The sequence below is a fragment of the Oncorhynchus clarkii genome, chromosome 9 (assembly GCF_045791955.1).
Source record: "Oncorhynchus clarkii lewisi isolate Uvic-CL-2024 chromosome 9, UVic_Ocla_1.0, whole genome shotgun sequence".
Taxonomy (NCBI): Eukaryota; Metazoa; Chordata; class Actinopteri; order Salmoniformes; family Salmonidae; genus Oncorhynchus; species Oncorhynchus clarkii.
Genome location: NC_092155.1, coordinates 70,389,606 through 70,417,066, shown reverse-complemented (window position 1 = coordinate 70,417,066; position 27,461 = coordinate 70,389,606). Strand labels below are relative to the sequence as shown.

The 27,461-nt window shown below is 41.2% G+C and overlaps 1 pseudogene; it reads left to right on the top strand.

The window, feature by feature from the left end:
• The window catches only part of LOC139417611 (uncharacterized), a 33,563-nt pseudogene extending 8,589 nt beyond the window's left edge, over positions 1 to 24,974 (top strand).
• Positions 24,975 to 27,461: the final 2,487 nt, after the last annotated feature.

Genomic DNA, 27,461 nt, shown 5'->3' with positions numbered 1-27,461 from the left:
AGGGTGATAGAACACATTCTAACATTATACTACAGGGTGATAGAACACATTCTATCATTAGACTACAGAGTGATAGAACACATTCTAACATTAGACTACAGAGTTATAGAACACATTCTATCATTAGACTACAGGGTGATAGAACACATTCTAACATTAGACTACAGGGTGATAGAACACATTCTAACATTAGACTACAGGGTGATAGAACATAGTAGAAGGGTCTCTACAGGGTGATAGAACATATTCTAACATTAGACTACAGGGTGATAGAACATAGTAGAAGGGTCTCTACAGGGTGATAGAACACATTCTAACATTAGACTACAGGGTGATAGAACACATTCTAACATTAGACTACAGGGTGATAGAACATAGTAGAAGGGTCTCTACAGGGTGATAGAACACATTCTAACATTAGACTACAGGGTGATAGAACATATTCTAACATTAGACTACAGGGTGATAGAACACATTCTAACATTAGACTACAGGGTGATAGAACACATTCTAACATTAGACTACAGGGTGATAGAACATATTCTAACATTAAACTACAGGGTGATAGAACATAGTAGAAGGGTCTCTACAGGGTGATAGAACACATTCTAACATTAGACTACAGGGTGATAGAACATAGTAGAAGGGTCTCTACAGGGTGATAGAACACATTCTATCATTAGACTACAGGGTGATAGAACACATTCTAACATTAGACTACAGGGTGATAGAACATAGTAGAAGGGTCTCTACAGGGTGATAGAACATAGTAGAAGGGTCACTACAAGGTGATAGAACACATTCTATCATTAGACTACAGGGTGATAGAACACATTCTAACATTAGACTACAGAGTGATAGAACACATTCTACCATTAGACTACAGGGTTTATAGAACACATTCTAACATTAGACTACAGGGTGATAGAACATAGTGGAAGGGTCTCTACAGGGTGATAGAACACATTCTAACATCAGACTACAGGGTGATAGAACATAGTAGAAGGGTCTCTACAGGGTGATAGAACACATTCTAACATTAGACTACAGGGTGATAGAACACATTCTAACATTAGACTACAGGGTGCTAGAACATATTCTAACATTATACTACAGGGTGATAGAACATATTCTAACATTAGACTACAGGGTGATAGAACACATTCTAACATTAGACTACAGGGTGATAGAACATAGTAGAAGGGTCTCTACAGGGTGATAGAACACATTCTAACATTAGACTACAGGGTGATAGAACATAGTAGAAGGGTCTCTACAGGGTGATAGAACACATTCTATCATTAGACTACAGGGTGATAGAACACATTCTAACATTAGACTACAGGGTGATAGAACATAGTAGAAGGGTCTTTACAGGGTGATAGAACATAGTAGAAGGGTCTCTACAGGGTGATAGAACACATTCTAACATTAGACTACAGGGTGATAGAACACATTCTAACATTAGACTACAGGGTGATAGAACATAGTAGAAGGGTCTCCACAGGGTGATAGAACACATTCTAACATTAGACTACAGAGTGATAGAACACATTCTACCATTATACTACAGGGTGATAGAACACATTCTAACATTAGACTACAGGGTGATAGAACATAGTAGAAGGGTCTCTACAGGTTGATAGAACACATTCTAACATTAGACTACAGAGTGATAGAACACATTCTAACATTAGACATAGTAGAAGGGTCTCTACAGGGTGATAGAACATAGTAGAAGGGTCTCTACAGGGTGATAGAACACATTCTAACATTAGACTACAGGGTGATAGAACACATTCTAACATTAGACTACAGGGTGATAGAACATAGTAGAAGGGTCTCCACAGGGTGATAGAACACATTCTAACATTAGACTACAGGGTGATAGAACACATTCTAACATTATACTACAGGGTGATAGAACACATTCTAACATTAGACTACAGGGTGATAGAACATAGTAGAAGGGTCAGAGTGATAGAACACATTCTATCATTAGACTACAGGGTGATAGAACACATTCTAACATTAGACTACAGGGTGATAGAACATAGTAGAAGGGTCTCTACAGGGTGATAGAGCATATTCTAACATTAGACTACAGGGTGATAGAACATAGTAGAATGGTCTCTACAGGGTGATAGAACACATTCTATCATTAGACTACAGAGTGATAGAACACATTCTAACATTAGACTACAGAGTGATAGAACACATTCTATCATTAGACTACAGGGTGATAGAACACATTCTAACATTAGACTACAGGGTGATAGAACATAGTAGAAGGGTCTCTACAGGGTGATAGAACATATTCTAACATTAGACTACAGGGTGATAGAACATAGTAGAAGGGTCTCTACAGGGTGATAGAACACATTCTAACATTAGACTACAGGGTGATAGAACATAGTAGAAGGGTCTCTACAGGGTGATAGAACACATTCTAACATTAGACTACAGGGTGATAGAACACATTCTAACATTAGACTACAGGGTGATAGAACACATTCTAACATTAGACTACAGGGTGATAGAACACATTCTAACATTAGACTACAGGGTGATAGAACATATTCTAACATTAAACTACAGGGTGATAGAACATAGTAGAAGGGTCTCTACAGGGTGATAGAACACATTCTAACATTAGACTACACGGTGATAGAACATAGTAGAAGGGTCTCTACAGGGTGATAGAACACATTCTATCATTAGACTACAGGGTTATAGAACATAGTAGAAGGGTCTCTACAGGGTGATAGAACATAGTAGAAGGGTCTCTACAGGGTGATAGAACACATTCTATCATTAGACTACAGGGTGATAGAGCACATTCTAACATTAGACTACAGGGTGATAGAACACATTCTAACATTATACTACAGGGTGATAGAACACATTCTATCATTAGACTACAGAGTGATAGAACACATTCTAACATTAGACTACAGAGTGATAGAACACATTCTAACATTAGACTACAGAGTGATAGAACACATTCTATCATTAGACTACAGGGTGATAGAACACATTCTAACATTAGACTACAGGGTGATAGAACATAGTAGAAGGGTCTCTACAGGGTGATAGAACATATTCTAACATTAGACTACAGGGTGATAGAACATAGTAGAAGGGTCTCTACAGGGTGATAGAACACATTCTAACATTAGACTACAGGGTGATAGAACACATTCTAACATTAGACTACAGGGTGATAGAACATATTCTAACATTAGACTACAGGGTGATAGAACATAGTAGAAGGGTCACTACAGGGTGATAGAACACATTCTAACATTAGACTACAGGGTGATAGAACATAGTAGAAGGGTCTCTACAGGGTGATAGAACACATTCTATCATTAGACTACAGGGTGAGTTATTCGATTTGAAGATGTCAGCAATACAGGAATCAATCCCTCAGCATCCTGGGTCAATGGAGAAATTATATATTATGTTTATCGCCATGCTACTTTGTAAGCTCTTCTGATCTAGTCGGCTCACAGCTTGACATGCTGCTGTGAAATGAATCAACGACCGCCTGCTACAGTGGGGAGAACAAGTATTTGATACACTGTCGATTTTGCAGGTTTTCCTACTTACAAAGCACGTAGAGGTCTATAATTTTTTTACACTTCAACTGTGAGAGACGGAATCTAAAACAAAAATCCCGAAAATCACATTGTATGATTTTTAAGTAATTAATTAGCATTTTATTGCATGACATAAGTATTTGATACATCAGAAAAGCAGAACTTAATATTTGGTACAGAAACCTTTGTTTTGCAATTACAGAGATTATACGTTTCCTGTAGTTTTTGACCAGGTTTGCACACACTGCAGCAGGGATTTTGGCCCACTCCTCCATACAGACCTCCAGATCCTTCAGGTTTCGGGGCTGTCGCTGGGCAATATGGACTTTCAGCTCCCTCCAAAGATTTTCTATTGGGTTCAGGTCTGGAGATTGGCTAGGCCACTCCAGGACCTTGAGATACTTATTACGGAGCCTCTTCTTAGTTGCCCTGGCTGTGTGTTTTGGGTCGTTCTCATGCTGGAAGACCCAGCCAAGACCATCTTCAATGCTCTTACTGAGGGAAGGAGGTTGTTGGCCAAGATCTCGCGATACATGGCCCCATCCATCCTCCCCTCAATACGGTGCAGTCGTCCTGTCACCTTTGCAGAAAAGCATCCACAAAGAATGATGTTTCCACCTCCATGCTTCACGGTTGGGATGGTGTTCTTGAGGTTGTACTCATCCTTCTTCTTCCTCCAAACACGGCGAGTGGAGTTTAGACCAAAAAGCTCTATTTTTGTCTCATCAGACCACATGACCTTCTCCCATTCCTCCTCTGGATCATCCAGATGGTCATTGGCAAACTTCAGACGGGCCTGGACATGCGCTGGCTTGAGCAGGGGGACCTTGCGTGCGCTGCAGGATTTTAATCCATGACGGCGTAGTGTGTCACTAATGGTTTTCTTTGAGACTGTGGTCCCAGCTCTCTTCAGGTCATTGACCAGGTCCTGCAGTGTAGTTCTGGGCTGATCCCTCACCTTCCTCATGATCATTGATGCCCCACGAGGTGAGATCTTGCATGGAGCCCCAGACCGAGGGTGATTGACCGTCATCTTGAACTTCTTCCATTTTCTAATAATTGCGCCAACAGTTGTTGCCTTCTCACCAAGCTGCTTGCCTATTGTCCTGTAGCCCATCCCAGCCTTGTGCAGGTCTACACTTTAACCCTGATGTCCTTACACAGCTCTCTGGTCTTGGCCATTGTGGAGAGGTTGGAGTCTGTTTGATTGAGTGTGTGGACAGGTGTCTTTTAAACAGGTAACGAGTTCAAACAGGTGCAGTTAATGCAGGTAATGAGTGGAGAACAGGAGGGCTAACAGGTCTGTGAGAGCCGGAATTCTAACTGGTTGGTAGGTGATCAAATACTTATGTCATGCAATAAAATGCAAATTAATTACTTAAAAATCATACAATGTGATTTTCTGGATTTTTGTTTTAGATTCCGTCTCTCACAGTTGAAGTGTACCTATGATAAAAATGACAGACCTCTGACATGCTTTGTAAGTAGGAAAACCTGCTAAATTGGCAGTGTATCAAATACTTGTTCTCCCCACTGTATATTTTTTTTAAAATACATGATTTAAAACACACAGAACAAACTGGCCTAATTTGTATCAAGATCATGTTTTAGCAATTAGTAGTGCAGATATAAGATAACCATCAATGAAAATTAATCTGATGCTGCTCTTTTGGGCATAACGCCTTCCATCACTACAACTTCCATCGCCTACTTTAGGTGGAATTCAAGCTGGTTTCTATCCCCCTTTCCCATAACGGGCAGGGGTATCCTTACATTCAGGAGTAGAATACATACAGTACATGTGTGAAAGTGTAGGTGCGTGTGTTAGAGGTGTGAGGAGAAAGAGGGGGAAGGGTTGCTCACACCTTCAGGCTGCCTCTGCTCCCCCCAGCATTACGCCCTGACTTCACCACTGTGGACCCATTCTAGTTTTAAAACTACAGGCTGCCTCTGCTCCCCTCAGCATTACGCCCTGACCTCACCACTGTGGACCCACTCTAGTTTTAAAACTGCAGGCTGCCTCTGCTCCCCTCAGCATTACGCCCTGACTTCACCACTGTGGACCCACTCTAGTTTTAAAACTGCAGGCTGCCTCTGCTCCCCTCAGCATTACGCCCTGACCTCACCACGGTGGACCCATTCTAGTTTTAAAACTACAGGCTGCCTCTGCTCCCCTCAGCATTACGCCCTGACTTCACCACTGTGGACCCACTCTAGTTTTAAAACTGCAGGCTGCCTCTGCTCCCCTCAGCATTACGCCCTGACCTCACCACTGTGGACCCATTCTAGTTTTAAAACTACAGGCTGCCTCTGCTCCCCCCAGCATTACGCCCTGACCTCACCACTGTGGACCCATTCTAGTTTTAAAACTACAGGCTGCCTCTGCTCCCCCCAGCATTACGCCCTGACCTCACCACTCTGGACCCATTCTAGTTTTAAAACTACAGGCTGCCTCTGCTCCCCTCAGCATTACGCTCTGACCTCACCACTCTGGACCCATTCTAGTCTTATCAAAAGTCAATCTTTACACATTCATCTTAATAAATAAAAAGGAAAATTAATGCACTTTGGATTTTAAAAAATTGAATTGTTGAGGTATTGGCACAGAGCAACTGTAAAAGGAAGCCATCATCAATCACATTTGGTAAATGTATGTCATGTCCTTTTTTAATGAAAGGGTCGGAGGGCAGCGTAATAACACATGGTGGATCCGAACACATTCAACCCTATCAAACACACACATCTGTATTACTCTGATCAGGTTGCACAAAGGCTGGATTGAGCAGTAAATGTTATTGCCATTAGACAAAGGGTAAAATAAACCCCTATTTCCCACTGTTTCTGAAGTAGTCATTGTATCTCTCAGGCCAAATGTGTAATACATACTTATTAGACGGAATGACTGTGCAGTCATCACTCCTTCTGGACTGAAATGTCTTTTCTATCTTCCCCTTGTCCATAAATCATAACCAGTAGACACTGTCGCAGTGCTCAGTTTCTGGTAAAATAGGTCCCTGACTGATATCTACCCACCGAGGTAAAACACTAAGACACACAGCGGTGGAACACATTAAACTATTTTACTCTTTTTTTAGATTTGATATGACACAAGGATGTCTTGAAGTGTGGTGGACTGAGTTCTTCCACTTCCGAATGGGAGATAGTCAGAAAACAGTGGAATGAGTATTTGTTTGAAGCTTTTGATTGAAATTACCACCAAAAAATAAAAAATAATACAGGAAAACGTCACACAATTTATGCTGAACCTAGAGAATTTATGGTGAAAGATAACTTTTTTAAAGATTTGTGACAAACTAAAGGACATACTTTGCTGCAGTAAGTGGATGAAGCATATTTCACTGCAGGAGCTTTCAACCCTCCACAGTCAGTCTCACGGTCGGTCGTGACTTCATCCTGCAGGAATCACAGCTCCCCTTGCCAACGCAGTCAAAACACACAGCATGGGGAAACAGATGGAGAACACAGTACGGGGGAAACAGATGGAGACTTTGTTTGGACCAGGCTGGAGGAGGCAGGAACTCGTGGAAAAGAGGAACAGCTATCCATATCAAGCAACCCCTTTGAATGGCTGCCATGTCTTTTTGGGATCCTGAGTGGCGCAGCGGTCTAAGGCATTGCATCGCAGTTCTAGATGCGTCACTTCAGACCCGGGTTCGATCCCGGGCTGTATCACAACCGGCCGTGATCACGAGTCCCATTGCGTGGCTCACAATTGGCCCAGCGTTGTCCGGGTTAGGGGAGGGTTTGGTCAGGGTAGGCCTCAATTGTAAAATAAGAATTTGTTCTTAACTAACTTGCCTAGTTAAATACAAGTTAAATACAAAAGTGTCACAGGTCGTTGGATGAGGCTTTGAGGATCTTACCAGGAGAAATGGGCTCAGCGTGTTAACATGGGATGACATCACAGTGAACATGGCTCATACCTACGACTAGTTGAGTTCAATTTGACCAAACACATAAAGTAGATAACTATAATTGTCAGTAGGTCTACATACAGTAAGTAGATAACTGTCAGTAGGCCTATAAACAGTAGATAACTGTCAGTAGGCCTATAAACAGTAGATAACTGTCAGTAGGCCTATAAACAGTAGATAACTGTCAGTAGGACTATAAACAGTATATAACTGTCAGTAGGCCTATAAACAGTAGGTAACTGTCAGTAGGTCTACATACAGTAGATAACTGTCAGTAGGACTATAAACAGTAGATAACTATCAGTAGTTCTACATACAAAAGATAACTGTCAGTAGGACTATAAACAGTAGATAACTGTCAGTAGGACTATAAACAGTAGATAACTGTCAGTAGGACTATAAACAGTAGATAACTGTCAGTAGGACTATAAACAGTATATAACTGTCAGTAGGACTATAAACAGTAGATAACTGTCAGTAGGACTATAAACAGTAGATAACTGTCAGTAGGACTATAAACAGTAGATAACTGTCAGTAGGACTATAAACAGTAGATAACTGTCAGTAGGACTATAAACAGTATATAACTGTCAGTAGGACTATAAACAGTAGATAACTGTCAGTAGGACTATAAACAGTAGATAACTGTCAGTAGGACTATAAACAGTATATAACTGTCAGTAGGACTATAAACAGTATATAACTGTCAGTAGGACTATAAACAGTATATAACTGTCAGTAGGACTATAAACAGTAGATGACTGTCAGTAGGACTATAAACAGTAGATAACTGTCAGTAGGACTATAAACAGTAGATAACTGTCAGTAGGACTATAAACAGTATATAACTGTCAGTAGGACTATAAACATTATATAACTGTCAGTAGGACTATAAACAGTAGATAACTGTCAGTAGGACTATAAACAGTAGATAACTGTCAGTAGGACTATAAACAGTAGATGACTGTCAGTAGGACTATAAACAGTAGATAACTGTCAGTAGGACTATAAACAGTAGATAACTGTCAGTAGGACTATAAACAGTATATAACTGTCAGTAGGACTATAAACAGTATATAACTGTCAGTAGGACTATAAACAGTAGATGACTGTCAGTAGGACTATAAACAGTATATAACTGTCAGTAGGACTATAAACAGTATATAACTGTCAGTAGGACTATAAACAGTAGATGACTGTCAGTAGGACTATAAACAGTATATAACTGTCAGTAGGACTATAAACAGTAGATAACTGTCAGTAGGACTATAAACAGTATATAACTGTCAGTAGGACTATAAACAGTAGATGACTGTCAGTAGGACTATAAACAGTATATAACTGTCAGTAGGACTATAAACAGTAGATGACTGTCAGTAGGACTATAAACAGTATATAACTGTCAGTAGGACTATAAACAGTAGATAACTGTCAGTAGGACTATAAACAGTATATAACTGTCAGTAGGACTATAAACAGTAGATAACTGTCAGTAGGACTATAAACAGTAGATAACTGTCAGTAGGACTATAAACAGTATATAACTGTCAGTAGGACTATAAACAGTAGATGACTGTCAGTAGGACTATAAACAGTAGAAAACTGTCAGTAGGACTATAAACAGTATATAACTGTCAGTAGGACTATAAACAGTAGATAACTGTCAGTAGGACTATAAACAGTAGATAACTGTCAGTAGGACTATAAACAGTATATAACTGTCAGTAGGACTATAAACAGTAGATAACTGTCAGTAGGACTATAAACAGTATATAACTGTCAGTAGGACTATAAACAGTATATAACTGTCAGTAGGACTATAAACAGTATATAACTGTCAGTAGGACTATAAACAGTATATAACTGTCAGTAGGACTATAAACAGTAGATAACTGTCAGTAGGACTATAAACAGTAGATAACTGTCAGTAGGACTATAAACAGTAGATGACTGTCAGTAGGACTATAAACAGTAGATAACTGTCAGTAGGACTATAAACAGTAGATAACTGTCAGTAGGACTATAAACAGTATATAACTGTCAGTAGGACTATAAACAGTATATAACTGTCAGTAGGACTATAAACAGTAGATGACTGTCAGTAGGACTATAAACAGTATATAACTGTCAGTAGGACTATAAACAGTATATAACTGTCAGTAGGACTATAAACAGTAGATGACTGTCAGTAGGACTATAAACAGTATATAACTGTCAGTAGGACTATAAACAGTAGATAACTGTCAGTAGGACTATAAACAGTATATAACTGTCAGTAGGACTATAAACAGTAGATGACTGTCAGTAGGACTATAAACAGTATATAACTGTCAGTAGGACTATAAACAGTAGATGACTGTCAGTAGGACTATAAACAGTATATAACTGTCAGTAGGACTATAAACAGTAGATAACTGTCAGTAGGACTATAAACAGTATATAACTGTCAGTAGGACTATAAACAGTAGATAACTGTCAGTAGGACTATAAACAGTAGATAACTGTCAGTAGGACTATAAACAGTATATAACTGTCAGTAGGACTATAAACAGTAGATGACTGTCAGTAGGACTATAAACAGTAGATAACTGTCAGTAGGACTATAAACAGTATATAACTGTCAGTAGGACTAAAAACAGTAGATAACTGTCAGTAGGACTATAAACAGTAGATAACTGTCAGTAGGACTATAAACAGTATATAACTGTCAGTAGGACTATAAACAGTAGATAACTGTCAGTAGGACTATAAACAGTATATAACTGTCAGTAGGACTATAAACAGTATATAACTGTCAGTAGGACTATAAACAGTATATAACTGTCAGTAGGACTATAAACAGTATATAACTGTCAGTAGGACTATAAACAGTATATAACTGTCAGTAGGCCTATAAACAGTATATAACTGTCAGTAGGACTATAAACAGTAGATAACTGTCAGTAGGACTATAAACAGTAGATAACTGTCAGTAGGACTATAAACAGTATATAACTGTCAGTAGGACTATAAACAGTATATAACTGTCAGTAGGACTATAAACAGTATATAACTGTCAGTAGGCCTATAAACAGTATATAACTGTCAGTAGGACTATAAACAGTATATAACTGTCAGTAGGACTATAAACAGTATATAACTGTCAGTAGGACTATAAACAGTATATAACTGTCAGTAGGACTATAAACAGTATATAACTGTCAGTAGGACTATAAACAGTATATAACTGTCAGTAGGACTATAAACAGTATATAACTGTCAGTAGGACTATAAACAGTATATAACTGTCAGTAGGCCTATAAACAGTATATAACTGTCAGTAGGACTATAAACAGTATATAACTGTCAGTAGGACTATAAACAGTATATAACTGTCAGTAGGACTATAAACAGTATATAACTGTCAGTAGGACTATAAACAGTATATAACTGTCAGTAGGACTATAAACAGTATATAACTGTCAGTAGGCCTATAAACAGTATATAACTGTCAGTAGGACTATAAACAGTATATAACTGTCAGTAGGACTATAAACAGTATATAACTGTCAGTAGGACTATAAACAGTATATAACTGTCAGTAGGACTATAAACAGTATATAACTGTCAGTAGGCCTATAAACAGTATATAACTGTCAGTAGGACTATAAACAGTAGATAACTGTCAGTAGGCCTATAAACAGTAGATAACTGTCAGTAGGACTATAAACAGTATATAACTGTCAGTAGGACTATAAACAGTATATAACTGTCAGTAGGACTATAAACAGTATATAACTGTCAGTAGGCCTATAAACAGTATATAACTGTCAGTAGGACTATAAACAGTAGGTAACTGTCAGTAGGACTATAAACAGTATATAACTGTCAGTAGGACTATAAACAGTATATAACTGTCAGTAGGACTATAAACAGTATATAACTGTCAGTAGGACTATAAACAGTAGATGACTGTCAACTATAAACAGTAGATGACTGTCAGTAGGACTATAAACAGTAGATAACTGTCAGTAGGACTGTCAGTAGGACTATAAACAGTAGATGACTGTCAGTAGGACTATAAACAGTAGATAACTGTCAGTAGGACTATAAACAGTATATAACTGTCAGTAGGACTATAAACAGTAGGTAACTGTCAGTAGGACTATAAACAGTAGGTAACTGTCAGTAGGACTATAAACAGTAGATGACTGTCAGTAGGACTATAAACAGTAGATAACTGTCAGTAGGACTATAAAGAGTATATAACTGTCAGTAGGACTATAAACAGTAGATGACTGTCAGTAGGACTATAAACAGTAGATGACTGTCAGTAGGACTATAAACAGTAGATAACTGTCAGTAGGACTATAAACAGTATATAACTGTCAGTAGGACTATAAACAGTAGATGACTGTCAGTAGGACTATAAACAGTAGATGACTGTCAGTAGGACTATAAACAGTAGATAACTGTCAGTAGGACTATAAACAGTATATAACTGTCAGTAGGACTATAAACAGTAGGTAACTGTCAGTAGGACTATAAACAGTAGATAACTGTCAGTAGGACTATAAACAGTAGATAACTGTCAGTAGGACTATAAACAGTAGATAACTGTCAGTAGGACTATAAACAGTAGATAACTGTCAGTAGGACTATAAACAGTAGATGACTGTCAGTAGGACTATAAACAGTAGATAACTGTCAGTAGGACTATAAACAGTAGATAACTGTCAGTAGGACTATAAACAGTAGATAACTGTCAGTAGGACTATAAACAGTAGATGACTGTCAGTAGGACTATAAACAGTAGATGACTGTCAGTAGGACTATAAACAGTAGATAACTGTCAGTAGGACTATAAACAGTAGATAACTGTCAGTAGGACTATAAACAGTAGATAACTGTCAGTAGGACTATAAACAGTAGATAACTGTCAGTAGGACTATAAACAGTAGATGACTGTCAGTAGGACTATAAACAGTAGATAACTGTCAGTAGGACTATAAACAGTAGATAACTGTCAGTAGGACTATAAACAGTAGATAACTGTCAGTAGGACTATAAACAGTATATAACTGTCAGTAGGACTATAAACAGTAGATAACTGTCAGTAGGACTATAAACAGTAGATAACTGTCAGTAGGACTATAAACAGTAGATAACTGTCAGTAGGACTATAAACAGTAGATAACTGTCAGTAGGACTATAAACAGTAGATGACTGTCAGTAGGACTATAAACAGTAGATAACTGTCAGTAGGACTATAAACAGTAGATAACTGTCAGTAGGACTATAAACAGTAGATAACTGTCAGTAGGACTATAAACAGTAGATAACTGTCAGTAGGACTATAAACAGTAGATAACTGTCAGTAGGACTATAAACAGTAGATGACTGTCAGTAGGACTATAAACAGTAGATGACTGTCAGTAGGACTATAAACAGTAGATAACTGTCAGTAGGACTATAAACAGTAGATAACTGTCAGTAGGACTATAAACAGTAGATAACTGTCAGTAGGACTATAAACAGTAGATAACTGTCAGTAGGACTATAAACAGTAGATGACTGTCAGTAGGACTATAAACAGTAGATGACTGTCAGTAGGACTATAAACAGTATATAACTGTCAGTAGGACTATAAACAGTAGATAACTGTCAGTAGGACTATAAACAGTAGATAACTGTCAGTAGGACTATAAACAGTAGATAACTGTCAGTAGGACTATAAACAGTATATAACTGTCAGTAGGACTATAAACAGTAGATAACTGTCAGTAGGACTATAAACAGTATATAACTGTCAGTAGGACTATAAACAGTAGGTAACTGTCAGTAGGACTATAAACAGTATATAACTGTCAGTAGGACTATAAACAGTAGATAACTGTCAGTAGGACTATAAACAGTATATAACTGTCAGTAGGACTATAAACAGTAGGTAACTGTCAGTAGGACTATAAACAGTATATAACTGTCAGTAGGACTATAAACAGTAGATAACTGTCAGTAGGACTATAAACAGTATATAACTGTCAGTAGGACTATAAACAGTAGGTAACTGTCAGTAGGACTATAAACAGTATATAACTGTCAGTAGGACTATAAACAGTATATAACTGTCAGTAGGACTATAAACAGTAGGTAACTGTCAGTAGGACTATAAACAGTAGATGACTGTCAGTAGGACTATAAACAGTAGATGACTGTCAGTAGGACTATAAACAGTAGATAACTGTCAGTAGGACTATAAACAGTAGATAACTGTCAGTAGGACTATAAACAGTAGGTAACTGTCAGTAGGACTATAAACAGTAGGTAACTGTCAGTAGGACTATAAACAGTAGATGACTGTCAGTAGGACTATAAACAGTAGATAACTGTCAGTAGGACTATAAACAGTATATAACTGTCAGTAGGACTATAAACAGTAGATAACTGTCAGTAGGACTATAAACAGTAGATGACTGTCAGTAGGACTATAAACAGTAGATAACTGTCAGTAGGACTATAAACAGTATATAACTGTCAGTAGGACTATAAACAGTAGATGACTGTCAGTAGGACTATAAACAGTAGATGACTGTCAGTAGGACTATAAACAGTAGATAACTGTCAGTAGGACTATAAACAGTATATAACTGTCAGTAGGACTATAAACAGTAGGTAACTGTCAGTAGGACTATAAACAGTAGATAACTGTCAGTAGGACTATAAACAGTAGATAACTGTCAGTAGGACTATAAACAGTAGATAACTGTCAGTAGGACTATAAACAGTAGATAACTGTCAGTAGGACTATAAACAGTAGATGACTGTCAGTAGGACTATAAACAGTAGATAACTGTCAGTAGGACTATAAACAGTAGATAACTGTCAGTAGGACTATAAACAGTAGATAACTGTCAGTAGAACTATAAACAGTAGATGACTGTCAGTAGGACTATAAACAGTAGATGACTGTCAGTAGGACTATAAACAGTAGATAACTGTCATTAGGATTATAAACAGTAGATAACTGTCAGTAGGACTATAAACAGTATATAACTGTCAGTAGGACTATAAACAGTAGATAACTGTCAGTAGGACTATAAACAGTATATAACTGTCAGTAGGACTATAAACAGTAGGTAACTGTCAGTAGGACTATAAACAGTATATAACTGTCAGTAGGACTATAAACAGTAGATAACTGTCAGTAGGACTATAAACAGTATATAACTGTCAGTAGGACTATAAACAGTAGGTAACTGTCAGTAGGACTATAAACAGTATATAACTGTCAGTAGGACTATAAACAGTATATAACTGTCAGTAGGACTATAAACAGTAGGTAACTGTCAGTAGGACTATAAACAGTAGATGACTGTCAGTAGGACTATAAACAGTATATAACTGTCAGTAGGACTATAAACAGTAGATAACTGTCAGTAGGACTATAAACAGTATATAACTGTCAGTAGGACTATAAACAGTAGGTAACTGTCAGTAGGACTATAAACAGTAGGTAACTGTCAGTAGGACTATAAACAGTAGGTAACTGTCAGTAGGACTATAAACAGTAGATGACTGTCAGTAGGACTATAAACAGTAGATAACTGTCAGTAGGACTATAAACAGTATATAACTGTCAGTAGGACTATAAACAGTAGATGACTGTCAGTAGGACTATAAACAGTAGATGACTGTCAGTAGGACTATAAACAGTAGATAACTGTCAGTAGGACTATAAACAGTATATAACTGTCAGTAGGACTATAAACAGTAGATGACTGTCAGTAGGACTATAAACAGTAGATGACTGTCAGTAGGACTATAAACAGTAGATAACTGTCAGTAGGACTATAAACAGTATATAACTGTCAGTAGGACTATAAACAGTAGGTAACTGTCAGTAGGACTATAAACAGTAGATAACTGTCAGTAGGACTATAAACAGTAGATAACTGTCAGTAGGACTATAAACAGTAGATAACTGTCAGTAGGACTATAAACAGTAGATAACTGTCAGTAGGACTATAAACAGTAGATGACTGTCAGTAGGACTATAAACAGTAGATAACTGTCAGTAGGACTATAAACAGTAGATAACTGTCAGTAGGACTATAAACAGTAGATAACTGTCAGTAGGACTATAAACAGTAGATGACTGTCAGTAGGACTATAAACAGTAGATGACTGTCAGTAGGACTATAAACAGTAGATAACTGTCAGTAGGATTATAAACAGTAGATAACTGTCAGTAGGACTATAAACAGTAGATAACTGTCAGTAGGACTATAAACAGTAGATAACTGTCAGTAGGACTATAAACAGTAGATGACTGTCAGTAGGACTATAAACAGTAGATGACTGTCAGTAGGACTATAAACAGTAGATAACTGTCAGTAGGACTATAAACAGTAGATAACTGTCAGTAGGACTATAAACAGTATATAACTGTCAGTAGGACTATAAACAGTAGATAACTGTCAGTAGGACTATAAACAGTATATAACTGTCAGTAGGACTATAAACAGTAGATAACTGTCAGTAGGACTATAAACAGTATATAACTGTCAGTAGGACTATAAACAGTAGATGACTGTCAGTAGGACTATAAACAGTATATAACTGTCAGTAGGACTATAAACAGTAGATAACTGTCAGTAGGACTATAAACAGTAGATAACTGTCAGTAGGACTATAAACAGTATATAACTGTCAGTAGGACTATAAACAGTAGGTAACTGTCAGTAGGACTATAAACAGTAGATGACTGTCAGTAGGACTATAAACAGTAGATGACTGTCAGTAGGACTATAAACAGTAGATAACTGTCAGTAGGACTATAAACAGTAGATAACTGTCAGTAGGACTATAAACAGTATATAACTGTCAGTAGGACTATAAACAGTAGATAACTGTCAGTAGGACTATAAACAGTATATAACTGTCAGTAGGACTATAAACAGTAGATGACTGTCAGTAGGACTATAAACAGTATATAACTGTCAGTAGGACTATAAACAGTAGATAACTGTCAGTAGGACTATAAACAGTAGATAACTGTCAGTAGGACTATAAACAGTATATAACTGTCAGTAGGACTATAAACAGTAGGTAACTGTCAGTAGGACTATAAACAGTAGATGACTGTCAGTAGGACTATAAACAGTAGATGACTGTCAGTAGGACTATAAACAGTAGATAACTGTCATTAGGACTATAAACAGTAGATAACTGTCAGTAGGACTATAAACAGTAGATAACTGTCAGTAGGACTATAAACAGTAGATGACTGTCAGTAGGACTATAAACAGTAGATAACTGTCAGTAGGACTATAAACAGTAGGTAACTGTCAGTTTTTCAAGCATTGTTTTTTGTTGTCCCAGATATACTGCTGGAGTTTACTCATGGAATAATTGGCAGACTAAAAGCAATTGCAAGTCATGCTAAAACTGTAAGATAGAGAGTGTGGGGAAATTAAAAATGAATGAATGCAAACTAGTTCAGGCATAACTACAGATGAGTGTGCCTGCAACAATCACACTTTTTAACGAAAGTTCTTGAGTGGCAGTGGCACCCACATGATTTCGTTGGCATACTCCGAGTCAGGCCATTGTCTTCCTCTTCTCATGGGTTGTGCCTATGACGTTGGTAGTGACAGTGACAGAGATCACACACCGAGGTGCTGCAGGGGTGTTGGGGAACAGAAAAGTGAAAGTAGCGTGAGGCCAACAGCTGTCTGTTGGTGGGCTGGCAACAGGTGTCCCTGACAGACAGCCCAGGCCCAGAGGGACAGGGACATGTATTTTTAGCCATGAGAGTTTCCACAATGCTAGCCAGAGGGTCTGGAAATACCCATCCTCAGGTTCAGAGAGGATATAGGACAGCCCTCTGTTGAGTTGAGACACTCTGACTCAAGACACTCCAATGATCCACACCACAGTTGATCAAATCGTCTCCCATGTCTCATATTCCAAACATTTCTAACAAAGGAAAATACAATAAAACTTCCACAGTGAATAGCGTAACTGTCGGCTTGTCACGTCACGGATGTACCAGCTTTAGTTAGAGCGGATTGTTTCCCCCTTTGACAGCTCCCGAACCCACAGCGCTGCCCCCTAGGCCCTCCTGTGGAGTGCATGTGTGGAACTCAGAGTGAACTGTATGATGTCTGCATGGAGGTGTTACTGAGGTGATGAAAACACCTCCGCTCATGTAGACGGCTGAATGGCTGCCAAAACTCCTAACGCTAAAAAAGAAAGTAGTAAAAGAAAATTTACAAATTTGGAAAGGTGTAGTATTGGCATATTGCTGGTTTGGATTAAATGTGATGTAAAAAAAAAACATCAGTGGACCGTCAACCAAAACCCAGACATCTCCTGGGGCTTTCCACCTCTCAGGGGTTTACGCTCAAATCTACATCATGAACAAGGATTATTGGAACAATAATAATCCCTGTACTACAGCTTCTGCTACAAACCATACAATCATGGTGTTTTGACAGGAATATAAATATGTATAGAAACTACTGCAAGCCTTCCGTTGAAATACATCAACATACCGTTGTACATTTCCGTATGTGTCTCCTACAGCTGTAAAACAGCACAACTGTAAGTTGTTTGACATTAGTAACTCTGTTGTAATTGCCAGCCAACTGTCGGCGAAGAATTCGGTTGCAATGTGGTGAGTGGTGCAACTTCTCAAATCAATGTTTATGCATGGCTGATTGAGGCATAATGAAGACGTTTAGGTTTTCCTTTTCCAGTATGTTCTGTCTGTTTCGTTATTCCACGACACCACCTAGTGGGAACACTCAATGCACACTGAGAGTACAAAACATTAACAACACCTGCTCTTTCCATGATATAGACTGACCCGGTGAATCCAGCTGAAACCGTATTAATGTCACTTGTTAAATCCACTTCAATCAGTGTAGATGAAGGGGAGGAGACAGGTTAAAGAAGGGTATGGTAGTAGGTGCCAGGAGCACCGATTTGTGGCAAGAACTTTAACGCTGCTGGGGTTTTTTCACGCTCAACAGATTTACCGTGCGTTTCAAGAATGGTCTGACATTGGTTGTGGTGAGTATAATTGAAACTTGAGTATCTTTATGGCCCCTTAGGGAAATAAGTATAGCCAGTTATAATTGTAATGGTTTATCAGATCATAAAAAATAAGATCCATTTTTACATGGCAAAAAGATAAATAATATAATATCTATTGTTTAAACTCAGTCTACAAATATAGATGAGGTTGGGTGGAAAAGGGACTGGGAGGGAGAAATACATTTTTGTCATGGGCAAAGAATCTGAAAAGGGGTGATTATACCAATTCATATAAATGTTGATCCGATTGTGCAAACTGTACAAAGAAAATAGATTATTTTAGAAATGCTATTGGACCAAAAACAGATCTGACTAATTAATCTATATGGGCCAAATAATAATGATGATCCACACTTCTTTGAAAATATATATAATAATCTATTGAGCTCACAAGCAACGAATGAATCTATTATTATGGTGGGAGATTATAATATGGTTTTAAGTACCTCAATGGATCGTAAAGGAAATCACACTACAAACTATCACCCTCAAGCACTTAAGGAGATCACAAATATCATGGATACATTAGAACTAGTGGATATATGGAGGCTGAAAAATCCTGACCTAGTGGAGGAGGCTTAAACAAGCTAGCTGTCTTGGTAACTTCCTGGTCTCATTCTTGCTGGCATCAAAAGTTCAAAAAGTATTAACAGGAGACATAATGTGATTGGACCATCTGATTGACCTCCATATCACTCTTACAGAATTTCCACGTAGATGGGGACATTGGACATTTAATCATGATGACATTTTGTTTTTAACTAAGCCAAAATAATTCATAATTAACTTTTTTCTGCACAACATACCCTACTGTTAAAAAGTTTGGGGTCACTTTGAAAGAAAGGCAAAACATTTTGACCATTAAAATAATATAAAATTGATCAGAAATACAGTGTAGACATTGTTAATGACTATCGTAGCTGGAAACCGCTGATTTTTTAATGGAATATCTACATAGGCGTACAGGGGCCCATTATCAACAACAATCACTCCTGTGTTCTAATGTCAAGAAAGCATTGCATGCGCTTCAATGGGGCAGAAGTCTGTGTTGTTGTGATTCTGAATGGCCAGATGGCTACAATATTATCAACCAGGCAAGGTTGTATGTTTTGCAGAGTTGACAGTTCCTTTATTTAACTAGACAAGTCAGTTAAGAACAATTTCTTATCTTCAATGACGGCCTAGGAACAGTGGGTTAACTGCCTTGTTCAGGGCCAGAATGACAGGTTTTTACCTTGTCAGCTCGGGGATTCGATCTTGCAACCTTTCGGTTACAAGTCCAACGCTCTAACCACTCGGCTCCCTGCCGCCCCATGGTGCTGGACAGTGAGTGACTCCATGTTGCCTTGAACCCTGGCATGGAACCCCTCCATGTTGCCTTCTCATGTTCGAGTGAATACATCACAAGTCTATGAAGTAGACTGGCTTATATAGACAATCACTGATGCTTACTCTGTTGGATCATCTATCAAATAATAATGCCAAAATCTTGGTGTGTTATCTTAGTATTTCAGGGCATAATTCATACATCCAAAAGAATTAGTGTCTTGACACTGAAACATCGATTCTTTAAAATAAAAATATCTCCTGCAGGAGCCTACCCTGACGGTGAAGGAGTCATTTTTCCTTTCTGTTTTCTCAGAAGGCACAGAGAGCATGTCTCCTGTCAGTGAGCCAGCAAAGGGCCATGGAAACAATCAAACAAATGGAACGGGAGCAACAAGGAGATTCTAATTGGATCAACTGTACCTGCTGCCTCTTTCTATTCTCAAATCACATTTTATTTGTCACATGCGCCCTATACAACAGGTACACCTTACTGGTGTACAACAGGTACACCTTACTGGTGTACAACAGGTACAACAGGTACACCTTACTGGTGTACAACAGGTACAACAGGTACACCTTACTGGTGTACAACAGGTACAACAGGTACACCTTACTGGTGTACAACAGGTACAACAGGTACACCTTACTGGTGTACAACAGGTACAACAGGTACACCTTACCGTGAAATGCTTACTTACAAGCCCTTAACCAACAATGTAGTTCTAAGAAAAAAAAGAGTTAAGAAAAATAAACTAAAGTAAATAATAAAATACAAGAGCAACAATAAAATAACAATAACGAGGCTATATACAGGGGGTACCGGTACCGAGTCAAGGACCAGGAATTGAGTGAAAGCCTCTTGGTAGAGTAGTTTGTGTGCCAGTAAGATAGAGCCTGTTAGCAGTGTGGTCAACAGCTGTGGTAGTATCATATGACAGAGAGAGTGAACACTCTAGTGACGCCTGGACCCCTCACCAGGACTGATTCATCACAGGACAACACAACTGTTGTGGTTTTCTGTGCTTGTTCCAATCTCCCTAATTTGTTCTTGGGGAAAAGGATATGGCTAGGACAGCAAAAGAACAACATGTAACTGCAAGAGGACTTTAATCAAGTTCACCCACTTTTCAGCACAACGGTCCATTGTTACGTCTTTATTGTAACCGGCCCTGTTCTCATGACATTTCATGAAAAGCAACACTGTAGTAAAGTCGAGCTCCCAGCTCCCAGAGGTAGGCAGCATATACACTAGCTTGAGGTGCTTACTGGCGAAGGAATGTGGTGGTCTGTGGATCCCAGGCTGTGTCACTACCCCCCCCCCCCCCCCCCCCCCCCCCCTCACAGCCCTTCATCCCTACTCTGTGTGTTTCAGCACTGGGAAGTGTCATCACAGAGATCTTCATCCTTGTCCCAACTCTGAAGGGAAAATCTTGGCTGCTCGCCACTCCACCGCAGTGAGGCCACATCTTCAGCATCCTGTTGTATACGTAGTATTAGCCAAAGTAGGAGGCAAGTAGCCTGGTCTCTTTATGTATTATTATATCTTGATAACAAGTCTTCCACAGCATTTAACATGTTTTATTTAGTCATTTAGCAGATGTTCTCCTCCAGAGTGACTTACAGGAGCAACTCAGGTTAAGTGCCTTGTTAAAGGGCACATCGACAGGTTTTTCACCTAGTCAGCTTGGGGACCTTTCGGTTATTGGCCCAACACTCTTAACAACTAGGTCACCTGCCACACACCACAACTTCTCCTTTAATTTCCCAGCCTGAAAGACAGATAGCAACACTAACTGAAGCCCGAGGCTAACGTGACCTTTACTGTAGAAACGGATCACAGTAAAAACAGGTGTTGGAGTAGTCCAGGGTTAGGAAGAGGTCAAGATAGCCCTTGGTCACACATTATCCAAGGCATGATCATGAAGGTACGCTAAGCCCATAAGGTACAGTAGATGTGATGGATAGATGGACCCAGGGGTTGTGAAGGTCCATTCTCTCCCCAGGTTCAGGCCACAGTGGTGGACTTCCTGCCTGCAGTTGCAGGCATAGCACTGGGGTCCATGCCTAGAGGTGGGGTAGAGCTGGCCCAGGCTGCTGTAGTCTGTGCCAGCAGCATCATCACTGCATTCATGGCAGCACTGACTCTTGGTGAGTTCACCCTGAGATTGTCTTTATTGGATTGAGATGCCAAGTGTCTCAATAGTAGTATCTGTTAAGTTTTGCTATCCCCCCCCTCCCTCCTTCCCTCCCTCCCCCTCTCTCTCTCTCTCTCTCCCTCTCTTCCTATCTTTCTCTCTCTCTCTCTCTCTCTCTCTCTCTCTCTCTCTCTCCCTCGCTCTCTTTCTCTATCTTTCTCTCTCTCTCTCCCTCTCTCTCTTTCTCTCTCTTTCTCTCTCTCTCCTACATACCTCTCTCTTTTCTCCATACCTCTCTCTCTCGCTCCCTCCCTCCATAGGTCTGGTGATGATCATGGTGATCATTGGCTCCAGGAAAGTGGGCATCAACCCAGACAACGTGGGAGATCTGATCACACAGTCTCTGCTGGCTGGATTCAGTACAACACTCTAACAGTACCGAGGTAAGGCTTTATTATAACAGATGAAGGGTTTAATTGAACTTTGATTAAGAAATCAGTAATTTAACAATTAATAGAGTTGGTGCAGTGCATGTATCTGGGTAAATAACTGTTTAAGCCAATTAAGACCTTCAGTTTGTGGTAATAATATTCAGAACCAGCAGAGGGCAGCAGAAGTTACGTTCCAACTCATCTGTTGCCTGTTGTCAGCACTGACTGTACAATTAGTTACTTTTACGAAGCTCAATGTGTACATGCAGAAGTAAAATGTCTTCAATATCTTGCGAATATCAAACATGTTTGGGAAATATCTTGATTGATTTCAATGCAAGTTTGGCAATGCTCTTATGTCAGATTAATGGTATTCTCTATGTGTGAGATAGTGGTATTGTTGTATTTATTGGAGACCATTCTAACCTGTGTTTTCTCTGTGTACTGTAGACGTCTGGTACCTGTGTTTTCTCTGTGTACTGTAGACGTCTGGTACCTGTGTTTTCTCTGTGTACTGTAGACGTCTGGTACCTGTGTTTTCTCTGTGTACTGTAGACGTCTGGCACCTGTGTTTTCTCTGTGTACTGTAGACGTCTGGTACCTGTGTTTTCTCTGTGTACTGTAGACGTCTGGTACCTGTGTTTTCTCTGTGTACTGTAGACGTCTGGTACCTGTGTCTGGTGTGTGTGTTCTTCCTGGCTCTGGTTCCCTGTGGGTGGTGGTGGCCCGGAAGAGCCCTCAGAACAAGAAGGTCCTCGTGTCTAGCTAGCAGCCTGTCATTGTAGCCATGTCCATCAGCAGGTAAATAGACAACTCGCCCAAAAGCCCATTTTGGCATGGGCAGCGCCATTGATCACCATTTTACATACAAAGAACTATCTAACTATCTCTATGGGTGCGACACACAGGACACTTTAGCATTCAATACATGTTCCTGATCAGTAGATGTGTTACTGGTTTATTTCATCATGACCTTGTTCAGTTTCGTGGGACACAAGACTGTTAGCGACCCTAACTTTAAGGGAATGGCTGTCTTACACTTGTCATCAATGGTGGACTAATCACGGTGAAATGTTATCAACACACTATACAAGGATGGAAATGGGAGAGTGAGTTATTAACTGTCCCATGGAACATGCATGACTCTCTTCCTCTGAGTGAGGGTGTGATATGAAGAGGATGCTGGGGACAGTGGTTCCACAGTCAGAGAGACGGAGAGACTATCGTGTCTGGCTGAGAGTCAGTTAGCTGTGTTTAAATGGCACATGCTGAGGGATCCTTTCAAAATGAGCCTGTTTAAGAGCACACAGCCAGATGTTCTGAGTCACAAATGGCAGTGTCCCAGGCTGATGTTGGCAGCCTGATGTAGTGCATTGGATAACCATTGGATACTGTGAAATATTGCTTGCAGTGAATGTTAACGTTGTCCAATCTGGTTAGAATTTCCCCTCTACTGGTTCTGTGACTATAACGTAGCACGTTTGTGTTTTTCCCACTGTCCCCTCGAGTCTCTGCAAGTCTGAGATACACAGCTGCATTGAGTTTTGATTAAGATGTGACAAAAACAGTATTTTAGATTGTAAGTTTTATTAGAGTTCCTCCATTCCATGGCAACTGTGGCAGGACCACAAAGTAGAATCTGTCAATGTGGAGTTAATACATCAATTAAGAAATGATAGAACTCGACCATTTCTAAGATTTCTATCCTTATAATGTCAGAAGCAAGTGGTGAGCAACGTGTGTTTTACAGGATAGAGATGAAAATCTCAAAGGAAAGCATACGACTATATAATATGAGACTTGTGTGGCTGATACTCTCTCCATACATTTCTTGGTGCTTCCTCTCAGGTGTCGGAGGGAACTTGGTGCCCATCCAGGTCAGTCGGATCTCTACCTACCTGCGCTTCTGGAGCGTGATGGAGTCTTACCCTAGAAGATGAGATGGCACTGGCCCAACCCCTTCAGCACCTCCTTCATCTCAGGTAAGGCTTGTCCACTCTGTCTTTCTATGGAGGGTCATGGCTGTCCGTGGGATTGCACGTAGATACTGTATGTCTTTATAAATAGGAACTCTACTCTTGGAACCACTCTTGGCATTTCTCTATTTATCCTCTCTTGATTTTATCATAGGATTTGTACAGATGTACTTTTCAACCAGTGCTTAACTAACGTGTATGCAGTATCCATTGTCCATGCAGTATCCATTAGTTGTATCCATTAGTTGCCTCTGTCTGTCTCTCCAGGTGTAAACTCCAAGTCGGCGAGGGTGTTGTTCCTACTGGTGGTGCCTGGTCACCTGGTGTTCCTCTGCCACCTCTCTGCTCCAGGAGACCACACTGTCTCCTCCATCTCTCTGCTCCAGGAGACCACACTGCCCTCACTGTCTCCTCCATCTCTCTGCTCCAGGAGACCACACTGACTCCTTCATCTCTCTGCTCCAGGAGACCTCACTAACTCCTTCATCTCTCTGCTCCAGGAGACCTCACTAACTCCTTAATCTCTCTGCTCCAGGAGACCTCACTAACTCCTTCATCTCTCTGCTCCAGGAGACAACACTGCCCTCACTGTCTCCTTCATCTCTCTGCTCCTGGAGACAACACTGCCCTCACTGTCTCCTCCATCTCTCTGCTCCAGGAGACCACACTGACTCCTTCATCTCTCTGCTCCAGGAGACCTCACTAACTCCTTCATCTCTCTGCTCCAGGAGACCTCACTAACTCCTTAATCTCTCTGCTCCAGGAGACCTCACTAACTCCTTCATCTCTCTGCTCCAGGAGACAACACTGCCCTCACTGTCTCCTTCATCTCTCTGCTCCTGGAGACAACACTGCCCTCACTGTCTCCTCCATCTCTCTGCTCCAGGAGACCACACTGCCCTCACTGTCTCCTCCATCTCTCTGCTCCAGGAGACCCCACTGCCCTCACTGACTCCTCCATCTCTCTGCTCCAGGAGACCACACTGCCCTCACTGACTCCTTCATCTCTCTGCTCCAGGAGACCCCACTGTCTCCTCCATCTCTCTGCTCCAGGAGACCACACTGCCCTCACTGTCTCCTCCATCTCTCTGCTCCAGGAGACCATGCTGCCCTCACTGTCTCCTCCATCTCTCTGCTCCAGGAGACCTCACTGACTCCTCCATCTCTCTGCTCCATGAGACCACACTGCCCTCACTGACTCCTCCATCTCTCTGCTCCAGTATACCACACTGCCCTCACTGTCTCCTTTATCATCTGCTACCTGTGTGACACCCTCCTCCAGGTACGCCCCTCAGTCTGCTACCTGTGTGACACCCTCCTCCAGGTACGCCTGTCAGTCTGCTACCTGTGTACCGCCCTCCTCCAGGTACGGCCATCAGTCTGCTACCTGTGTGACACCCTCCTCCAGGTACGCCTGTCAGTCTGCTACCTGTGTGACACCCTCCTCCAGGTACGCCTGTCAGTCTGCTACCTGTGTGACACCCTCCTCCAGGTACGCCTGTCAGTCTGCTACCTGTGTGACACCCTCCTCCAGGTACGCCTGTCAGTCTGCTACCTGTGTGACACCCTCCTCCAGGTACGCCTGTCAGTCTGCTACCTGTGTACCACCCTCCTCCAGGTACGCCTGTCAGTCTGCTACCTGTGTGACACCCTCCTCCATGTACGCCTGTCAGTCTGCTACCTGTGTACCACCCTCCTCCAGGTACGCCTGTCAGTCTGCTACCTGTGTGACACCCTCCTCCAGGTATGCCCGTCAGTCTGCTACCTGTGTACCACCCTCCTCCAGGTACGCCTGTCAGTCTGGTACCTGTGTACCGCCCTCATCCAGGTACGCCTGTTAGTCTGCTACCTGTGTGACACCCTTCTCCAGGTACGCCTGTCAGTCTGCTACCTGTGTACCGCCCTCCTCCAGGTACGCCTGTCAGTCTGCTACCTGTGTACCGCCCTCCTCCAGGTACGCCTGTCAGTCTGCTACCTGTGTACCGCCCTCCTCCAGGTACGCCCGTCAGTCTGCTACCTGTGTGACACCCTCCTCCAGGTACGCCTGTCAGTCTGCTACCTGTGTGACACCCTCCTCCAGGTACGCCTGTCAGTCTGCTACCTGTGTACCACCCTCCTCCAGGTACGCATGTCAGTCTGCTACATGTGTACCGCCCTCCTCCAGGCCCGTCAGTCTGCTACCTGTGTGACACCCTCCTCCAGGTACGCCTGTCAGTCTGCTACCTGTGTACCGCCCTCCTCCAGGTACGCCTGTCAGTCTGCTACCTGTGTGGCACCCTCCTCCAGGTACGCCCGTCAGTCTGCTACCTGTGTGACACCCTCCTCCAGTTACGCCCGTCAGTCTGCTACCTGTGTGACACTCTCCTCCAGGTACGTCTGTCAGTCTGCTACCTGTGTACTGCCCTCCTCCAGGTACGCCCGTCAGTCTGCTACCTGTGTACCGCCCTCCTCCAGGTACGCCTGTCAGTCTGCTACCTGTGTGACACCCTCCTCCAGGTACGCCCGTCAGTCTGCTACCTGTGTACCACCCTCCTCCAGGTACGCCTGTCAGTCTGCTACCTGTGTACCGCCCTCCTCCAGGTACGCTCGTCAGTCTGCTACCTGTGTGACACCCTCCTCCAGGTACGCCCGTCAGTCTGCTACCTGTGTACCACCCTCCTCCAGGTACGCCTGTCAGTCTGGTACCTGTGTACCGCCCTCCTCCAGGTACGCCTGTCAGTCTGCTACCTGTGTGACACCCTCCTCCAGGTACCCCTGTCAGTCTGCTACCTGTGTACCGCCCTCCTCCAGGTACGCATGTCAGTCTGCTACCTGTGTGACACCCTCCTCCAGGTACGCCTGTCAGTCTGCTACCTGTGTACCGCCCTCCTCCAGGTACGCCCGTCAGTCTGCTACCTGTGTGACACCCTCCTCCAGGCACGCCTGTCAGTCTGCTACCTGTGTGACACCCTCCTCCAGGTACGCCTGTCAGTCT